General features: G+C 35.5%; 3 pseudogenes across 1 annotated transcript; 2 read left to right on the top strand and 1 right to left on the bottom strand.

Annotated features, from left to right (window-relative positions):
* Window positions 1–2,101: 2,101 nt before the first annotated feature.
* On the top strand, window positions 2,102–3,217 carry LOC143551222 (geranylgeranyl transferase type-2 subunit beta 1 pseudogene; annotated as a pseudogene).
* Window positions 3,218–4,560: 1,343 nt separating this feature from the next.
* Window positions 4,561–9,841, bottom strand: LOC143551183 (adenylate kinase 1, chloroplastic-like; annotated as a pseudogene). Its single transcript, XR_013138455.1, has 5 exons — window positions 9,792–9,841; window positions 7,091–7,405; window positions 5,522–5,662; window positions 5,154–5,427; window positions 4,561–5,070 (listed from the first exon to the last, which is right to left on the bottom strand). The product of XR_013138455.1 is annotated as an adenylate kinase 1, chloroplastic-like (transcript).
* Window positions 9,842–9,846: 5 nt separating this feature from the next.
* Window positions 9,847–10,628, top strand: LOC143551184 (DNA topoisomerase 6 subunit A pseudogene; annotated as a pseudogene).
* The last annotated feature ends 3 nt before the right edge of the window (window positions 10,629–10,631 follow it).

Here is a 10,631-nt window from a genome sequence, read left to right on the forward strand (position 1 = left end):
TTTATGATTATTATTCATTTATTCTCGAATTAATATGTAACCATTTATGTTCGCTTGTCTGTTAGGGTTGTTTATGTCTTTATGTCCATTAGTGTTCGTACGCCCGACAGTGATCATTAGTGTTTGTTTACAGTATTACCGAATGGACACGAACAAACATGAACAAGCTCAATATCTTAATGCAACGAACACGGACACGAATTTTCGTTCAGTATAGTGTTGATGAACCATCCGTTTGTCCGATAAAAACTTAACGGACATGTGTGGATCAGTTTACTTAGAATTATATTCTATTTTGGGGGTTGTTTGGCCTAGCTTTTTTAACCAAGCTTATAGTTTTTTTAGCTTTTTTTTTTTTTATAAAATAAGCTTAACTTGATGTTTGGCTTAGCTTTTTAAGCTTATGTTTATTAGCTTATATAAGCCCATTTGAATAAGCTTATTTGAAGATGGTTTTTTAGCTTATTTGATAGAAGTTTATTTGTTGAAGGGTGTAAATTATTTATTTGCTCTTAAATGGTGGTGGATTAGTAATTATTACTTTAACAAATTAAATAATGTTGGATTTAACAACTTATTAAGACGCATAATTAACATGTAGAATATAAGCTAATCCAAACACTTATAAAGAGCTTATCAACAAATTAAAGAAAAAGCTATAAGTTAATTTTATAAATAAGCATAAGCTTAAAAATAAAAGCTAGGCCACCAAACACCCCCTTTGCTTGTAATTAGAATAGTTAACAAATGAATCTAAGAATTTAAAAAGATCTTCTTCAACTCTATTTGGTTGCTTCTCTTCTCTTCTCTGGATTCCGGTTTCGGCGACTCATTATTTTCTCATCGAATTGATTCTGTAAGTTTGCTATATTATTTATTATTATCAGATTTCTACGCGAGCCTTATGATTAACAAATCGTCATTCACTTCCAGTTCGCCTTATTAACATTAACTCTATTATTATAGCGCTAATAGATTCACTGCAAGCTACAGAAACAAACTTTATTTGCCTTTTGGTTTTGTTGAGATGTGTTATGATATAGTTTTGCATATGTTTGAAATTTGTTTAATTGAAGGTTTTGTTTGATTGAGTTATCGGTATGTAGCAACATTATGCTCTTGATTTCTAGAATAGTCAAGTCCTTTTAGGTTCTATTTGTATTTTTCTAGCTTGATTTACAATTTATTTTTCCATCAGTTAGTGATAAACGAGCCCGATAGCCACAAGATAAGATTTATCATTTATGTCTTTGGATCTTGGATTTGTGAAAGAGACGTGATTAGTTTGTATGGTTTGAGAAATTTTTGCAAATAGAATGTTATTCGTCTGCATTGTGTTCTTCTTGAATGCAATCTGTCAAATCCATTTGACCAATTACATTTTCAAGTTTATAAAGTTTACTCATTTGACCCATTGGAAGTAAAGTTTAACCAACTTGGATCTGATCTTACACAGATAGCATAAATTCTGACCTTTAGACGTGATAAGTAGTTAGTTATTTTGGTGCTATAACATACTATTGTTATTATTACTGGCAGATATAACTAATAAAACTTTGATAATGAGTTCAATAGAAAGGGTGAAAAATCAGCAGGTTCATACCTGTCTCCAACCCATTTGTCATGTTTCTTTTTTTAAAAGAAAGACCCATATTGACGCAGATCCATTTGTCGTGTTTCTTTATTATAACTCCTTAGCATTTCTAAAGGTTAATAAAGGCAAATTTGTCGTCTAAAACATATCGATGGGGTAAACTGTCACTTATCTTTTAAGAGGCCCTTATTTGTCTTTAAACGGGCTAATTTAGTCATCCAGTCTTTCGTTGACTCTTATTGCCACTTATGTGTGCAATTTAGATGGATTGCTTTTGTTCATATTGTTTTCATATGACATAATTTGCATACATTTATCATCCAAACAGAATTTATAATGAGAAATTTTACTAGTCAACCTGTAAGATTATTGCTTTTGATTAAAACATCTGATGATCAGCTGCCAGCCAATTAGATTACTGAAATCCCATATCAACTAAACTGCTGTGATTGTATAATTGAATCTTGATTGTTAAATCTAATATTATACAGAAAAACATTTCACAGAATGGGAGAATTAGCAGCTGAAAATCACGCCAAATACATCTTAACAGTCGAAAAGAAGAAAGATGATATTGAATCTGTCTTAATGGAGCATCTAAGAATCAATGGTCATATTGGGGATTAACCACGCTCGACATCTTAGGTAAACTCACAGCCGTTGATCAAGAAACAGTTATTTCATGGGTCATGAGTTGCCAACACGAGTCTGGTGGTTTTGGTGGTAACGAAGGTCACGACCCGCATTTACTTTACACCCTTAGCGCCATCCAAATATTAGCCCTCTTTAACAAAATCGACACTCTCGATATTCAAAAGGTGACAAATTACATAACTGCCCTTCAAAACGAAGACGGGTCATTTTCAGGAGACAAATGGGGCGAAATCGATACTAGGTTTTCCTACGTTGCTATATGTTCTCTCGCATTATTAAAGCAGTTGGACAAGATAAACGTTGAAAAGGCGGTTAGGTACATTATAAGTTGCAAGAATCTTGATGGCGGGTTCGGGTGCACCCCAGGTGCAGAATCGCACGCGGGTCAAATCTTTTGTTGCATTGGTGCGCTAGCGATAACAGGTGCTTTACATTATGTTGATAAGGATCTTTTGGGATGGTGGTTATGTGAAAGACAGGTGAAATCGGGTGGGTTAAACGGGCGACCCAAGAAGCTTCCGGATGTTTGTTACTCGTGGTGGGTTTTATCGAGTTTGATAATGATTGATAGGGTTCATTGGATTGATAAAGATAAGCTTGTTAAGTTTATTCTGGACTGTCAAGATAAGGAAAATGGTGGGATATCAGATAGACCGGATGATGCAGTTGATGTTTTTCATACTTACTTTGGAGTTGCGGGTCTTTCGCTTCTTGAATATCCGGGGTTAAAGGCGATTGATCCGGCTTATGCGTTGCCAGTTGATGTTATAAATAGGATTTTGCTTCGTTGATTTGTATGATGGTTGCTAAATAGGTGAGAACTTTATGTAATGTTGGTAGACTTTGTTTTTATTGTTATTGAATTGTTTTAGAAAAACACATTATTAACCATGTTTACATTTTGAAATACTTTAAACTTTAAAGTTGTGTGATAATGATGGGTTTCTAGATGTTAAGGTATTGTAAGTATGCATCTATGTTTACATGCAGAATGTGAATATCCAATAGGCATTTCAAACCTACTTGTGTTTGCTCATTCTTGCCCACTAAAATATTCAGTTTTTTTCTATACAACCAGCATACCATTTAGTAACAGAGTAAAACAATGATAGATTGTTAATTTTACAAACCAAGGTCCATCAATAAGAATATAGTTATTTTTCAAAATAATAAACCGTCAAGGTAGCTTGTAAGGAATAAAATGGTGTCCTGACAAAATAAATATATGGACAAAGTTTCCTTACGTGCTAACTGTCAGTTTATGATTCTAATTTAGCCAATAAATTGTTTTAACCTTTACTTGACATTACTTAAATAATATGAGAACCATTTCTTAAAGGGATGACATTATGCCATGATACAATACTTTATGGGCTTAGCTTATCATAATGTTTATAAATACAATGCAAATATAATAGAATCAAAATTTCTTAATTGCACATGAATGAAATAAGCCATCAAACCTTGAAGTTTTTATTTATATAAGATGAATATTTTACAAGAATGCAGAAAGAAAGGAGATGCTAGAAATTAATATGTCTCCGACTAAAGTCTAACTCTCTTTATATAGTGAAAAAACACTATTATAGTACACAAAAAAATAAAAACAAACCGGAAAATACAAACAACATTACTTAGTGGCTATAAAGAAGCTTTATAAGAGTAGCCTAGCCGTAATTATTATTCTACATGCTGGCATCCAACGCTTATATTATGAAGTATTGTCAGATATTCTCATTTCTCACTATATGAATAGGTTATCTCACTATATGAATAAGGAATGAGCTTTATCACTTTTATTTGTTTCCCTTTTCTTTGTCGGGTTTGCTTTGGAAAGATTCCCCTGGTTGATTTATGAATTCTTCTTGGAGTTTTTTTAAATATTTGTTCAAGTCCGCATCTAAACATATGATATCTTCTGTATTTTGAGCTTCTCCTGCTAAACATGAGGATTCATTATAGTCTTCTTGTCTATTAGATGAAATAGATAGTCTTTGAGGAACTTGCTGTAAAGAAATGCCTCTTTAATTCCTTCTTCATTTCTTTCATATAAGACTTGATAATCTCGGACTTCAAGACTTCTTGTTTGCCTTCTATAAGCCGTTTTGAAATATGTTCAAATGGACTAGCGAGCTCTTTTTGCTGTTTCTACGAAGGTTTTAACACTCATGTTTGTTTTGGCCAAGTCTAATCGCAGTTTTTGGGTCACAAACCGCTCAAGTATCACTTAGCTTTTTGCTAATTGTACTACATGTAATGAATTCAAGGTTCCTCCAAGGTTAGTGTTGCGGCACGAGGTAGGGAAAAAAAGAGTTGTGAAGTCGATATCATGATGCTTTTGTGGGTTTTCACAATATGAAAACTTGTGTTTAAACCATCAATATTGACCAATGCAAACTTGAACCGATAATATTACACTATTAAAAGAATCATTCATTCTTTAGAAAGCAGCCTCTCCCAAAGTTAGTTTTCATGACAACGTTACAACTAACAAATATACTCAAAAAAGGGAGCAGCCATCATACTTGACAGCTTACAGTAGTCCCTTATGTTCGGTTATTAAACAATGAAAGCGGAACAAAAAAACAAGTGTCTTTCCATTATTCTTTCTTCCAAAATTTGGTGTGCGCGCCAATTACGAGTGTAAATAATATTAATTATAGAGAAAAGCTGCTTGTTTAAGCGACAGCTGACCGTTTGACCTCGGTCTCATCAAGGTTAAGTGCTTCCAACAACTTGGGCCATGATTCCGGGATCCCTCCAGGCAAATCAAACTCCATTAACTTACCTTGATTTTTGTAGAAACCTTCAACAGGTTGACTCTGCACAACCAGAGATCATATTTAATATGTTTTATTTTGATATAGTAAAATATAGTAGTAACAATAATAACGATAATAAATACCAGTTCATAGTACACACGAAGCCGTTCTTTGACAACATGTTCAGTGTCATCAGCACGAGTAATGAGCTTTGAGGCGCAATGCTGAGGTGGAAGAAGTGGGGCCATGCTCATTCCCAGTCTCCCATTTTCGGGCTTTGCATTAATTGATGCAACGTTAAAACCTTTTTCCACATTGACTGCATATTCTTCGTCCCAAACATTTCTCAACTAACACATCTTCCCTCAGCTTCAGATTCACCACCAGATCAATTTCTGTTACCTCATCTAGAATTTCCTGTACATTTAAACATAACATAGAAAAACATAATTTTAGTTATGGAACATCCGAAGAATTAATATAATTCGATCGGGTTAAAAACAATACTTACAGCTTGTCTTATGGTACGTGGAAAACCATCCAGAATAAAGCCTGATTCACCTTTCGATTCTCCAGCTTCGAGTCTTTTTGATAATAAGTTGAATATAATTTCATCAGAGACTAACTTCCCTTGGTTCACTATCTCAGCAAGCTGAATACCAAACAAAAAGGAAAAATTAATTTAAAACTTTAAACAAAAAAAACCTGTATATACACCATTATACATTACACAATTCGTATCCCCAAACCTTTTGTCAAATTGCAATATCCCACAAGTTGAGTTAATTGATCACAATGTGGTTCTCCCGAGTTTATCCCGAAACACAACCATAAACGTGAAAAAGAAAACACGAGAAGAATGTAATACAAAACAAAAGAATCGTGCACCAAAAGCAAAAATGGACTTCCGAAGAAGAAATCGTTCTAGGTTCAGCGTGGACCGATGTATCCGAGCCTCCGAGGATCCCGTTGTCGGTAAAATTTTTATTGTTATATTTAGTTTCTTCTTATATTTTGTTATGCTTATTGTTTATTTCTTACTGTAAATAGTTTTTGGCTTCTTATTAATTTTAGGCAATGATCAATCGAAATCTGTGGACATGAGACTCCGAAATTTTTCACAACGACATGGGACGGAGACCATACCACATCTAAATGGCAGGACATACGGATAAAGGTTTCCAAGTTTAACGGGATATTTAACAACTTATATATCAACCGAAGAAACGCATCAAATGATGTCAGCAACATGAACAATGCCACACGCGTATACAAGGAGAAGCAAAGAGTCAGGTTTACTGACACCGTTTTGGAATATTGAACGAATTTCTCCAAGTGGGCCCCAATGCCCTGATGAGTCAATCGTGTCCAAAACTTCATCCACAAATGACTGCAGTCAGGGTGCATCAGATGCTCATTGTGAATGGAGTTGACCGACATGGTCGGCGATAGCAGAAAGGACAGCACAATATAACAAGACTCCTGAATAACATTGATCATTTGACAAGACTGGAACGGCCAAGATGACGAGGCAGAAAATTAAAGACAAATATCGACTTAAGTTATCTTGTTTAGTTGTCTTGGTTATTTTATACATTTTCAACTATGTAATAGTATGGGTTTAAAAAAATTAATTAATGCTAGTCTTTTATTCATGTACTTTAAGTGTTTTTTTAATTTAAATACTCAAAAATAATATGTAATGTCAAAAATAATAATTTCAAAACCCAATTGCAGCCACGTCTGTCCCATAGCCTAATAAAATTTGACTGGAATCTCACATTCTCGCCCAAAAATGGAAAACTTGTTAGCATCATAAAATCTGTAGGCAACTAGACACCCAATCAATGAAACAATTCTTAAATCAACATATAACCACTATTCTAAACATCCATATATTTTAGTTTACAATCACAAAGCGAATAACTTCCGTACCCCATATGCAAAAAACATAACCAAATTTATTATTTAAAAAATGATAGCTTTTGTAGATAGTATTTACAAATTACAAGAACCCAATTCACATATCACAAGGTCGATTAATAATAATATGATATTACATGTAAATAAGATGTGGTACCTGACGAGAAAGAGGACCAGAAGAAGCTAGCTCTTCACGGACGAGATCACCGGTGGCGATGTGAGGGACGCCGAGAAGGTTTGACAGGCGGCTAGCGTAGGTTCCTTTTCCGACGCCGGGGCAGCCGAGAAAGACCCACTGGAAGGTTTGGGATTTGAGAAATTGGGGATATCGGAAACAGCGGCGGAGGAGGAGGTGGAGGAAAGTGAGCGTTTGAATAATAAGGATGAGGCTGCTGAGGGTTTGAGGAGGCCGCCATTGGTTGGTTGACGGTGGAAGGAATTGCAGAAATGAGATGAGAGAAAAGTCAGCGACCTAATGAATATGAATGAATGATTAATGACCTATGCAGCAGAATGAAAAGAGATGGGAGATGATGAGATCCCCAATTCCGAAGGCATATGCCTTGGCTTTCTTTCTAAAAATTAGATTGAGTTAATAGCCATTTTTGTCCACGTGGTTTGCTGCTTTCGACACTTCAGTCCAAAATTTACAATTTTGTCAATTTAGTCCTCATAGTTTTAAATATTAGCCAATTACGTCCCATTCGTCTAACGACATCCAGCTATGCCGTTAATGTAAGGGTATTTTTGTCTTTCTCCATTTTATTTTGAGTTAATGGTCATTTTAGTCCATGTGGTTTGATATTTTTGCCACTTTAGTCCAAAGTTTGAAAATTTGTCAATTTAATGTTCGGTTTAATTCATTTTATTTTTTTATTTATTTTTTTTGTCTGTAACTCTGAAGAGCATAATCCAAGCCAAAAATCATCGAGCAACCTCCAATACAGGTATGCATTTACTCTGTTGACAACAGTAATCGTACCCCCCTCGTATTTAGTTCCAAACATTTCCTAAACTCTCCCCTATGGTGGAATTCAATGGTAAAGTGGTCAAGATAGATCCCTGAAACCGAGTTGTACAGAAAAAACCAAAAAACGTTTCTTTGATTAATGTATAATAGTTGATTTCGACCTAGATTTTCGTTACGATATGTTAGTCTCTAAACCCTAACTATTATGCATTTAACAAAGAAATTATTTTTAGTTTTTTCTGTACAATTCGGTTTCAGGGAATTGTTTTGACCACTTTACCATCGAATTCCATCATGAGGGAGAATTTATGAACCGTCTGGAAACTAAATACGAGAGGATGGGGCATGATTGCTGTCTTCGACAGAGTAAATGCGGACCTGTTTAAGTTTATGCTCGATTGTTTTGGGTTTGGATTATGCTCTTCAGGTTAAAAACAAAAAAAATTAAAAAAAAGAATTAAATTAAACATTAAATTGACAAATTTTCAAACTTTAGACTGTAGTGGCAAAAGTATTAAACCATAGGGACGAAAATGACCATTAACTCAAAATAAAAAGAATAAAGACAAAAATACTCTTAAACTAACGACATAGTTGGATGCTTTTAGACGGATGGGACGTAATTGGCTAATATTTAAATCTATGAGGACTAAATTGACAAAATTTCAAACTTTTGACCGAAGTGGCGAAAGTAGCAAACCACGGGGACAAAAATGGCCATTAACCGATTAAAAAATAAAAAAACTATTTATCATTTTTTATTCTTAAATAACCAAAATAATAATAAAACTATAAAATATTGGGATTAGTAAACGGTACGGTTACCGGGTACCGAAACGATCATTTCAGTACCAATATTAAGTTTTTAAGAAAATCAGGATTGACATTGATACCCGGTATTTATTGAATTTTTGCTTCTGGTAACGTGCCATACGGCTATCATGTTTTTGAGGAATTTGGGATTGATACCGATATAATATCAAGTTCATTTATAATAAAATACATATGCTATGTGTTATAGGTGATGTGAGTTGAGCTATGTGAAAATAGCGTTTTGTTACATGAAAGTGGCACGTTAGCAAAAGGATTCACATTTCATATTAAAAAACATTGTTATGACAGAGTGAAATGTAATACCCCTTACGTTGCGGCGTTTCGTGCCCCGCGACCACAAAGATTGTAACATATGATATCCTATCACTTTAACCCCCTTCAAATTTCTTTATCACATGTCTTAGGATTAACTTTTAATAATGTAATGTTGTGAATCCTAATATCAACCACAATTATCAGGATAACTAATTATATAGCTTTGACTGAACATGTAAAGTCGTGGATGTTTGGTTGTCGAGCAAGTTACCCTTTTTACCCATACCCATCACATGCTCGTATCAACACCCACCACTAAACCCATGAGGTTTACATTTAATGAAGATATTCATTCAAAATACAAACAAATTTTGAATTTTCTAAGGACTCACATAACTAATTATATACATATTAAAAATCAAATAGCGATTGCCACACATAAAATATTATTCATGAACAACATTCAACTAGCTTTTGACACTTAATTTTAGTACCACCTCATAGACATGCCTGTATTTACCCGTGAACTTGAATATGACTGTATTTTATTCACGAGACACGTCGAATTTTACTTGAATTCAGCTTCCAATTACAGTTTTTTTACTTAGGATCCAATAGCAGTTTTGGCTTCACATTTCATATGATCTAAACATAAAAAAAAAACCTCTTTGAGGGATCAAACATCATCACACGTCATGAAAAAATACGCGAGTAAAAATACTAGTTAAACAAAAACAGTAAAAAAATATAAAACTCGTCATAAACAACACATCAACATAAATTATAGACTCACACTCACCGAGTCACTCCGGACACAGAAACGAACTCCCATTGACCACTTTCCCCCATCCAACTCTCAAATGGCGGACAAGAGAAAACGCCGGCGAGCCGACACCGACTCCGACGACGACTCCATCCACCTCCCCTTCAAAAACCGCCTGAAACCAGACTCCGTCATCCTCACCACACTCAAAACCCTAACCGAGTCCACCAAATCCTCAGCCTCCACTTCCAAAACCCTAACCCTAGCCGACCTCTCACTCGCATCCACCTGCCGTGAAGTCACCGATCTCCCCTTATCCTCCGTCCAAAACAAAATCCTAACCCTAGCCATCTCCTTAACCAAATCCATCCTCAACGGCAATGGCTTCTCTTTCAACGTCCCCTCACGCGCCGCCACTAACCAACTCTACGTCCCGGAACTCGACCGCATCGTCCTAAAGGACAAGTCCACCGCCCGTCCGTACGCGTCCGTGTCAACCGTCCGGAAAACCACAATTACAACACGTATACTCTCTCTTATTCACCAGCTGTCTTTAAAAATATCCACGTCACCAAACGTGACTTGTTTTATACAGATGTGAAACTGTTTCAGGACCAGACGCAATCCGACGCCGTTTTGGATGACGTGTCGTGTATATTGGGCTGCACTAGGTCTTCGTTAAATGTTGTTGCTGCTGAGAAAGGTGTGGTGGTTGGTAGGCTTATGTTTAGTGATAACGGTGATATGATTGATTGTACGAAGATGGGGATTGGCGGGAAGGCGATTCCGCCGAATATTGATCGAGTCGGGGATATGTCGAGTGACGCGTTGTTTATTTTGTTGGTTGAGAAGGATGCTGCGTATATGCGGTTGGCC

The sequence above is a fragment of the Bidens hawaiensis genome, unplaced genomic scaffold, assembly GCF_021521415.1.
Source record: "Bidens hawaiensis isolate Kalapana, Puna unplaced genomic scaffold, B.hawaiensis_p1.1 tig00016274_1, whole genome shotgun sequence".
NCBI classification, from domain to species: Eukaryota; Viridiplantae; Streptophyta; class Magnoliopsida; order Asterales; family Asteraceae; genus Bidens; species Bidens hawaiensis.